The sequence below is a fragment of the Salmo salar genome, chromosome ssa20, assembly GCF_905237065.1.
Source record: "Salmo salar chromosome ssa20, Ssal_v3.1, whole genome shotgun sequence".
Classification (NCBI taxonomy): domain Eukaryota; kingdom Metazoa; phylum Chordata; class Actinopteri; order Salmoniformes; family Salmonidae; genus Salmo; species Salmo salar.
This window is the reverse complement of record NC_059461.1, coordinates 28,853,680-28,863,492: the sequence shown is the minus strand read 5'-3', so window position 1 is coordinate 28,863,492 and position 9,813 is coordinate 28,853,680.

Genomic DNA, 9,813 nt, shown 5'->3' with positions numbered 1-9,813 from the left:
AATATTCCAACCGGACAATGCTGTATTCATTCAAAAAGGAAGAGAAAAAATGGCGAGGTCTCGTGAATGCGCATTTCCAATCTCTTAGTCACCAGGCAGTCCACTGACAAACTGTGCTCCTGTACTCTGCCCAGAGACAGGAGACGCCTCAATCGGCTTTCTGAACGCTTTAGAGAGCCGATGGAAGCCTTAGAAAGTGCTACATAACCCCACAGGCACTGTAGTTTCGATAGAGAAGCAAAAGGAGAACTACAAATTCGCAGACAGGCCACTTCCTGCTTGGAATTATCTCAGGTTTTTGCCTGCCATATGAGTTCTGTTATACTCACAGACACCATTCAAACAGTTTTAGAAACTTCAGAGTGTTTTCTATCCAAATCTACTAAGAGTAGTAACCAGTTTAAATCGGGTACGTTTTTTATCCGACTGTGAAAATACTGCCCCCATCCCAGACAGGTTTTAACAAAGTAAATTGAAGGACTAACAGTACAGATAGATAGCAATAAAAACAGTACCTTAGAGGCTCAGAGTAAGTTAGAGGAAAACAAAAAGAAATGTAGGAACTTATTCAAAAAAGATACAGTGTAATATACTGCTCAAAAAAATAAAGGGAAGACTTAAACAACACATCCTAGATCTGAATGAAAGAAATAATCTTATTAAATACTTTTTTCTTTACATAGTTGAAAATCACACAAAAATAATCAATGGAAATCCAATTTATCAACCCATGGAGGTCTGGATTTGGAGTCACACTAAAAATTTAAGTGGAAAACCACACTACAGGCTGATCCAACTTTGATGTAATGTCCTTAAAAAAGTCAAAATGAGGCCTCCACGTGCCTGTATGATCTCCCTACAATGCCTGGGCATGCTCCTGATGAGGTGGCGGATGGTCTCCTGAGGGATCTCCTCCCAGACCTGGACTAAAGCATCCGCCAACTCCTGGACAGTCTGTGGTGCAACGTGGCGTTGGTGGATGGAGTGAGACATGATGTCCCAGATGTGCTCAATTGGATTCAGGTCTGGGGAACGGGCGGGCCAGTCCATAGCATCAATGCCTTCCTCTTGCAGGAACTGCTGACACACTCCAGCCACATGAGGTCTAGCATTGTCTTGCATTAGGAGGAACCCAGGGCCAACCGCACCAGCATATGGTCTCACAAGGGGTCTGAGGATCACATCTCGGTACCTAATGGCAGTCAGGCTACCTCTGGCGAGCACATGGAGGGCTGTGCGGCCCCCCAAAGAAATGCCACCCCACACCATGACTGACCCACCGCCAAACCGGTCATGCTGGAGGATGTTGCAGGCAGCAGAACGTTCTCCACGGCGTCTCCATACTCTGTCACGTCTGTCACGTGCTCAGTGTGAACCTGCTTTCATCTGTGAAGAGCACAGGGCGCCAGTGGCGAATTTGCCAATCTTGGTGTTCTCTGGCAAATGCCAAACGTCCGGCACGGTGTTGGGCTGTAAGCACAACCCCCACCTGTGGACGTCGGGCCCTCATACCACCCTCATGGAGTCTGTTTCTGACCGTTTGAGCAGACACATGCACATTTGTGGTCTGCTGGAGGTCATTTTGCAGGGCTCTGGCAGTGCTCCTCCTGCTCCTCCTTGCACAAAGGCGGAGGTAGCGGTCCTGCTGCTGGGTTGTTGCCCTCCTACGGCCTCCTCTACATCTCCTGATGTACTGGCCTGTCTCCTGGTAGCGCCTCCATGCTCTGGACACTACACTGACAGACATAGCAAACCTTCTTGCCACAGCTCGCATTGATGTGCCATCCTGGATGAGCTGCACTACCTGAGCCACTTGTGTGGGTTGTAGACTCCGTCTCATGCTACCACTAGAGTGAAAGCACCGCCAGCATTCAAAAGTGACCAAAACATCAGCCAGGAAGCATAGGAACTGAGAAGTGGTCTGTGGTCCCCACCTGCAGAACCACTCCTTTATTGGGGGTGTCTTGCTAATTGCCTATAATTTCCACCTGTTGTCTATTCCATTTGCACAACAGCATGTGAAATGTATTGTCAATCAGTGTTGCTTCCTAAGTGGCCAGTTTGATTTCACAGAAGTGTGATTGACTTGGAGTTACATTGTGTTGTTTAAGTGTTCCCTTTATTTTTTTGAGCAGTGTATATTATTTTTTTTAAAGCGAACTGGATGGAATAAGGGGAAAAATGCAAAATCTTCAACATTGAAATGCTACCAAAAATGTTTTACTAAAACTTGTTACAAATGATGGAGTCACTCATGATTCACCAAACAATATTTTGAAAGAGGAATTAAAGTATTTTAAGCATATGTTTTCGTTTCAGTCTCCTCCATCTCCACTAACCGAAGCTAATTGTTTGGATTTTTTCCCCAATTAATAATGTAAAATTAACATCTTTACAGAAAGACTCATATGAAGGCCAAATTACAGAGGAGGAACGTATTGATACAATTAAAGCCTTGAAGTCCCGGAAAACTCCAGCGCTGGATGGCATACAAGTGGAGGTTTACCTAACTTTTTTATATACTCAGAGGACCGTTATTAGCGTGTTTTAACCACTCCTATATAAATGCTAGACCAACAAGAAGGTCTGATTTCATTATTACTGAAACAGGATCCAAGTGGTATACATAAAAAAATTGGAGGCCTCTCACACTTCCGTGTTGTGATGCAAAAATTCTAGCTAAATGCTTAGCACATAGAATTAAAAAGGTTTCGTCAGATATTATTTATCTTAATCAGACAGGTATTTTTTTACATGGACAATACATTGGGGATAATATAAGAGAAGTACTGGAAACAATAGAACACTATGAAATATCTGGGAAACCAGGCTTGGTTTTCATAGCTGACTTTGAAATGGCTTTTGATAAAGTATGACTGGAGTTTATACATAAATGCCTGGAATATTTCAATTTAGGAGAATCTCTTATAAAATGGGTTCAAGTTATGTATAGTAAGCCTAGGTGTAAAATAGTAAATAATGGCTACATCTCAGAAAGTTTTAAACTGTCAAGAAGAGTAAAACAAGGTTGTCCACTATCGGCATATCTATTTATTATTGCCATCGAAATGTTAGCTGTTGAAATCAGATAATGTTAAGGGATTAGAAATCCAGGGCTTAAAAAGAAAGGTGCCACTGTACGCTGAGGATTCATGTTTTCTAGATACTTTTTCTAACCTCTCTGGATTAAAGCCAAATTATGATGTGTACTATATTACATATTGGATCACAAAAAAAATACAACTTTTACATTACCGTGTAGATTACCAATAAAAAGGTCTGAAGGGGATGTGGACATACTCGGCAAAAATAGATAAGATCTTGCTACCATGGAAAGGAAAATACCCTGTCTATTTGTGGAAAAATCACCCTGATTAACTCTTTAGTCATATCACAGTTTACCAATTTGCTTATGGTTTTGCCTACACCTAGCGACCTGTTTTCTATGAGCAAAAAATATGACTTTTTATTTGGAATGGCAAGCCAGACAAAATTAAAAGGGCGTATTTATATAATGAATATGAATTCAAAAGGCAGAAATGATTAAATATTAAAGCATTAGACCTCTTACAAAATGCACCAGTCATTCAAAATGTACACTTAAATCCGAACTGGGTCTCTATTAAAATTGTAAGTATGTCTCACCCCATGTTCAAGAATGGCCTTTTCCCTTTATTCAGATTACAACCGCTCACTTTCAGTTATTTGAAAACTAAATCTCCAAAATATTGGTATTTTTTAAACAAGCCATAGAAAGTTGGTTGCAATTTCAGTTTAATCCACCTGAAAAGACAAAACAAATAATACAACAAATATTGTGGATAAACTCAAATATACTAGTTGAAAAAATATATATTTTTCGATAAAATGTTTAAAAAGGTATATCTTTGTAAATTATATGATAAATAGGACTGTAGGAGTTAAGTCGCACATGCAGCTAACACAGACACATGGAAATGACTGCTCTACCCAAAATTACAACCAACTTTTTGCAGTATTACAGCAAAAATGAAAGAGCTGGAGTCCTGAGTGGCACAGTGGTCTAAGGCACTGCATCGCAGTGCTAGCTGTGCGACTAGAGATCCTGGTTTGAGTCCAGGCTCTGTCGCAGCCAGCCGCGACCAGGAGACCCATGGGGCGGTGCACAATTGGCCCAGCGTCGTCCGGGTTAGGGGAGTGTTTGGCCGGCAGGGTGTGAAGGTGAATGGAAAGGCTGGAGCAACGAACTGCCCTTGCTGTCTCTGCCTGGCCGGTTTCCCCTCTTTCCACTGGGATTCTCTGCCTCTACCCCTATTACGGGGGCTGAGTCACTGGCTTACTGGTGTTCTTCCATGCCGTCCCTGGGAGGGGTGCGTCACTTGAGTGGGTTGAGTCACTGACGTGGTCTTCCTGTCTGGATTGGCACCCCCCCTTGGGCTGTGCCGTGGCGGAGATATTTGTGGGCTATACTCGGCCTTGTCACGGGATGGTATGTAGGTGGTTGGAGATATCCCTCCAGTGGTGTGGAGGCTGTGCTTGGCAAAGTGGGTGGGGTTATATCCTACCTGTTTGGCCCTGTCTGGGGGTTTCATCGGATGGGGCCACAGTGTCTCCTGACCCCTCCTGTCTCAGCCTCCAGTATTTATGCTGCAGTAGTTTATGTGTCGGGGGGCTAGGGTCAGTCTGTCACATCTGGAGTATTTCTCTTGCTTTTCCGGTGTCCTGTGTGAATTTAAATATGCTCTCTCTAATTCTCTCTTTCTCTTTCTTTCTTTCTCTCTCTTGGAGGACCTGAGCCCTAGGACCATGCTTCAGGACTACCTGGCTTGATGACTCCTTGCTGTCCCCAGTTCACCTGGCCGTGCTGCTGCTCCAGCTCCAACTGTTCTGCCTGCAGCTATGGAACCCTGACCTGTTCACCGGACGTGCTACCTGTCCCAGACCTGTTGTCCCAGACCTGCTGGAACCCTGACCTATTCACCGGACGTGCTACCTGTCCCAGACCTGCTGTTTTCAACTCTCTAGAGACAGCAGGAGTGGTAGAGATACTCTCAAAGATCGGCTATGAAAAAGCCAACTGACACTTACTCTTGTGTTACTGACTTGTTGCACCCTCGACAACTACTATGATTATTATTATTTGACAATGCTGGTCATTTATGAACATTTGAACATCTAGGCCATGTGCTGTTATAATATCCACCCAGCACAGCCAGAAGAGGACTGGCCACCCCTCATAGCCTGGTTCCTCTCTAGGTTTCTTCCTAGGTTTTGGCCTTTCTAGGGAGTTTTTCCTAGCCACCGTGCTTCTTACACCTCCATTGCTTGCTGTTTGGGGTTTTAGGCTGGGTTTCTGTACAGCACTTTGAGATATCAGCTGATGTATGAAGAGCTATATAAATAAATTTGATTTGATTTGTCCCATCGCACACTAGCGTCTCCTGTGGCGGGCCGGGCGCAATGCATGCTGACATGGTCACACGGTGTTTCCTCCGACACATTAGTGTGGCTGGCTTCTGGGTTAAGCGGGCATTATGTCAAGAAGCAGTGTGGCTTGGCTAAATGTACAGGAGTTGCAACAATGGGACAAGACAGTAACTACCAATTGGAGAGAAAAATGAGTAAAAAATAAATGCCATATAAATTGCAAAATAGTTGGGAAGAGATTTTCGATGTTTCCATGGCGCATGGTTTATGAATTGACACGCAAAACGACCCCGGATTCAAAACTTAAATTTAACATTTAAAATTATTATAAAAAATTATTGCAACCAATAGAATGTTATACAGTTGAAGTCGCAAGTGTGCATACACATAGGTCATTAAAGTCATTAAAACTCGTTTTTCAACCACTCCAAAAATGTCTTGTTAACAAACTATAGTTTTGGCAAGTCGGTTAGGACATGACACAAGTAATTTTTCGAACAATTGTTTACAGAGAGATTATTTCACTTATAATTCATTGTATCACAATTCCTTTAAACAGCTTGGAAAATTCCAGAAAATGATGTCATGGCTTTAGAAGCTTCTGATAGGCTAATTGACATCATTTGAGTCAATTATTGGTGTACCTGTGGATGTATTTCAAGGCCTACCTTCAAACTCAGTGCTTCTTTGCTTGACATCATGGGAAAATCAAAAGACCTCAGAAAAACATTGTAGACCTCCACAAGTCTGGTTCATCCTTGGGAGCAATTTCCAAATGCCTGAAGGTACCATGTTCATCTGTACAACCAATAGTACACAAGTATAAACACCATGGGACCACGAAGCCGTCATACCGCTCAGGAAGGAGAAGTGTTCTGTCTTTTAGAGATTAACGTACTTTGGTGTGAAAAGTGCAAATCAATCCCAGAACAGCAGCAAAGGACCTTGTGAAGATGCTGGAGGAAACAGGTACAAAAGTATCTATATCCACAGTAAAACGAGTCCTATATCGACATAACCTGAAAGGCCGCTCAGCAAGGAAAAAACCACTGCTCCAAAATCGCCATAAAAAAGCCAGACTACGGTTTGCAACTGCACATGGGGACAAAGATTGTACTTTTTGGAGAAATGTCCTCTGGTCTGATGAAACAAAAATAGAGCTGTTTGGCCATAATGACCATCATTATGTTTGGAGGATAAAGGGGGAGGCTTGCAAGCCAAAGAACACCATCTCAACCGTGAAGCACGGGAGGGGAAGCATCATGTTGTGCGGGTGCTTTGCTGCAGGAGGGACTGGTGCACTTCACAAAATAGATGGCATCATGAGGCAGGAAAATTATGTGGATATATTGAAGCAACATCTCAAGACATCAGTCAGGAAGTTAAAGCTTGGTCGCAAATGGGTCTTCCAAATGGACAATGACCCCAAGCATACTTCCAAAGCTGTGGTAAAATGGCTTAAGGACAACAAAGTCAAGGTATTGGAGTGACCATCACAAAGCCCTGACCTCAATCCTATAGAAAATTTGTGGGCAGAACTGAAAAAGTGTGTGCGAGCAAGGAGGCCTACAAACCTGACTCAGTTACACCAGCTCTGTCAGGAGGAAGGGGCCAAAATTCACCCAACTTTTTGTGGGAAGCTTGTGGAAGGCTACCCAAAATGTTTGACCCAAATTAAACAACTTAAAGACAATGCTACCAAATACTAATTGAGTGTATGTAAACTTCTGACCCACTTGGAATGTGATGAAAGAAATAACAGCTGAAATAAATTACTCTCTACTATTATTCTGACATTTCACATTCTTAAAATAAAGTGGTGATCCTAACTGACCTAAGACAGGGAATTTTACTAGGATTAAGTGTCAGGAATTGTGAAAAACTAAATTTAAATGTATTTGGCTAAGGTGTATGTAAACTTCAAACTTCAACTGTATATATGGGGGATACAATCTCCCCAGCTCTACAGATTTTTCTGCGAGGAGGCAGAGTCATTAGATCATTTATTTTGGTACTGTCCATATGTAGCTTGTTTTTGGTCACAGGTCCAGGAATGGCTGAAGAATTGCAAAATTTACCTAGAGCTAACGCTGCACATAGCAATACTGGATGAAAAGTCGTAGTCAATCGATCAATAATATAATAATTATTTTAGCAAAAATGTTCACTTTAATTTACAATCCATAGAAACTATGAGAAAAGAGAGCTTCATTACTTTTGGGAAGAATCACAGCACAGTTGAAAAATATATGGAAAATAGAAATCCAATATGGATGGCATTACGAGATAGATGGGAGGGGTTGAATGGAGCTGAAGGGTGGGACTAATAACAACAAGATCACAAATGTAAAACATATGGGGTCTGTAAAATGTATACAGGTTCAGAACTTTTGTTAAATAGCAAAGTTTCAAATATATGGCCAATATAAATCAAACTGGAAAGACATCTGAAATAGAGGAAGGCCAGGACTAAAAACAAAGAAAATATGACTATTGTAAAAAAGATTGTCGGTAAAATGTATATAGTATGTATAAGCTGGAAGTAGAAGCCTAAGTGTTATTGTTTATTAGTTTACTCCAATTGGGGGAGGGGTGGTATGGTTTGCAGGGAATAATACCAGTCTCAACATCAACAGTGAAGAGGCGACTCTGGGATGCTGGCCTTCTAGGCAGCGTTCCTCTGTCCAGCGTCTGTGTTCTTTTCCCCAACTTAATATTTTATTTTTATTGGCCAGTCTGAGATATGGCTTTTTCTTTGCAACTCTGCATAGAAGGCCAGTATCCCAGAGTCGCCTCTTCACTGATGACATTGAGACTGGTGTTTTGTGGGTCCTATTTAATTAAGCTGCCAGTTGAGGACTTGTGAGGCGTCTGTTTCTCAAACTAAACTCAGCAAACAAATAAATGTCCTCTCACTGTCAGCTGCGTTTATTTTCAGCAAATTGTGTAAATATTTGTATGAACATAACAAGATTCCACAACCGAGACATAAACTGAAGTAGTTCCACAGACATGTGACAAGCAGAAATGGAATAATGTGTCCCTGAACAAAGGGGGGGGGTCAAAATCAAAAGTAACAGTCAGTATCTGGTGTGGCCAACAGCTGCATTAAGTACTGCAGTGCATCTCCTCCTCACGGACTGCACCAGATTTGCCAGTTCTTGCTGTGAGATGTTACCCCACTCTTCCACCAAGGCACCTGCAAGTATCCCTCACCCTCCGATCCAACAGGTCCCAGACGTGCTCAATGGGATTGAGATCTGGGCTCGTTGCTGGCCATGGCAGAACACTGACATTCCTGTCTTGCAGGAAATCACGCACAGAACGAGCAGTATGGCTGGTGGCATTGTCATGCCAGGATGAGCCTGCAGGAAGGGTACCACATGAGGGAGGAGGATGTCTTCCCTGTAATGCACAGCATTGAGATTGCCTGCAATGACAACAAGCTCAGTCAGATGATGCTGTGTCACATCGCCCCAGACCATGATGGACCCTCCACCTCCAAATCGATTCCGCTCCAGAGTACAGGCCTCGGTGTAATGCTCATTCCTTTGACGATAAACGCAAATCTGACCATCACCCCTGGTGAGACAAAATCACGACTCGCCAGTGAAGAGCAGTTTTTGCCAGTCCTGTCTGGTCCAGCGACGGTGGGTTTGTGCCCATAGGCGACGTTGTTGCCGGTGATGTCTGGTGAGGACCTGCCTTACAGCAGACCTACAAGCCCTCAGTCTAGCCTCCTACAAGTCTTGTGTATTCCTGCATTCCTGGTGTAACTCGGGCAGTTGTTGCCATCATGTACCTGTCCCGCAGGTGTGATGTTCGGATGTACCGATCCTGTGCAGGTGGTCTGCCACTGCGAGGATGATCAGCTGTCCGCCCTGTCTCCCTACAAGTCTTGTCTCTCTACAAGTCTCCCTACAAGTCCTACAAGTCTTGTGTATTCCTGCATTCCTGGTGTAACTCGGGCAGTTGTTGCCATCATGTACCTGTCCCGCAGGTGTGATGTTCGGATGTACCGATCCTGTGCAGGTGGTCTGCCACTGCGAGGATGATCAGCTGTCCGCCCTGTCTCCCTGTAGCGCTGTACGGACATTGCAATTTATTGCCCTGGCCACATCTGCAGTCCTCATCAAATTCAAATCAAATCAAATTTATTTTTATATAGCCCTTCGTACATCAGCTGATATTCTCAAAGTGCTGTACAGAAACCCAGCCTAAAACCCCAAACAGCAAGCAAAGCATGTGAAAGAAGCACAGTGGCTAGGAAAAACTCCCTAGGAAAAACTCCCTAGAAAGGCCAAAAACCTAGGAAGAAACCTAGAGAGGAACCAGGCTATGAGGGGTGGCCAGTCCTCTTCTGGCTGTGCAGGGTGGATATTATAACAGAACACGGTCAAGATGTTA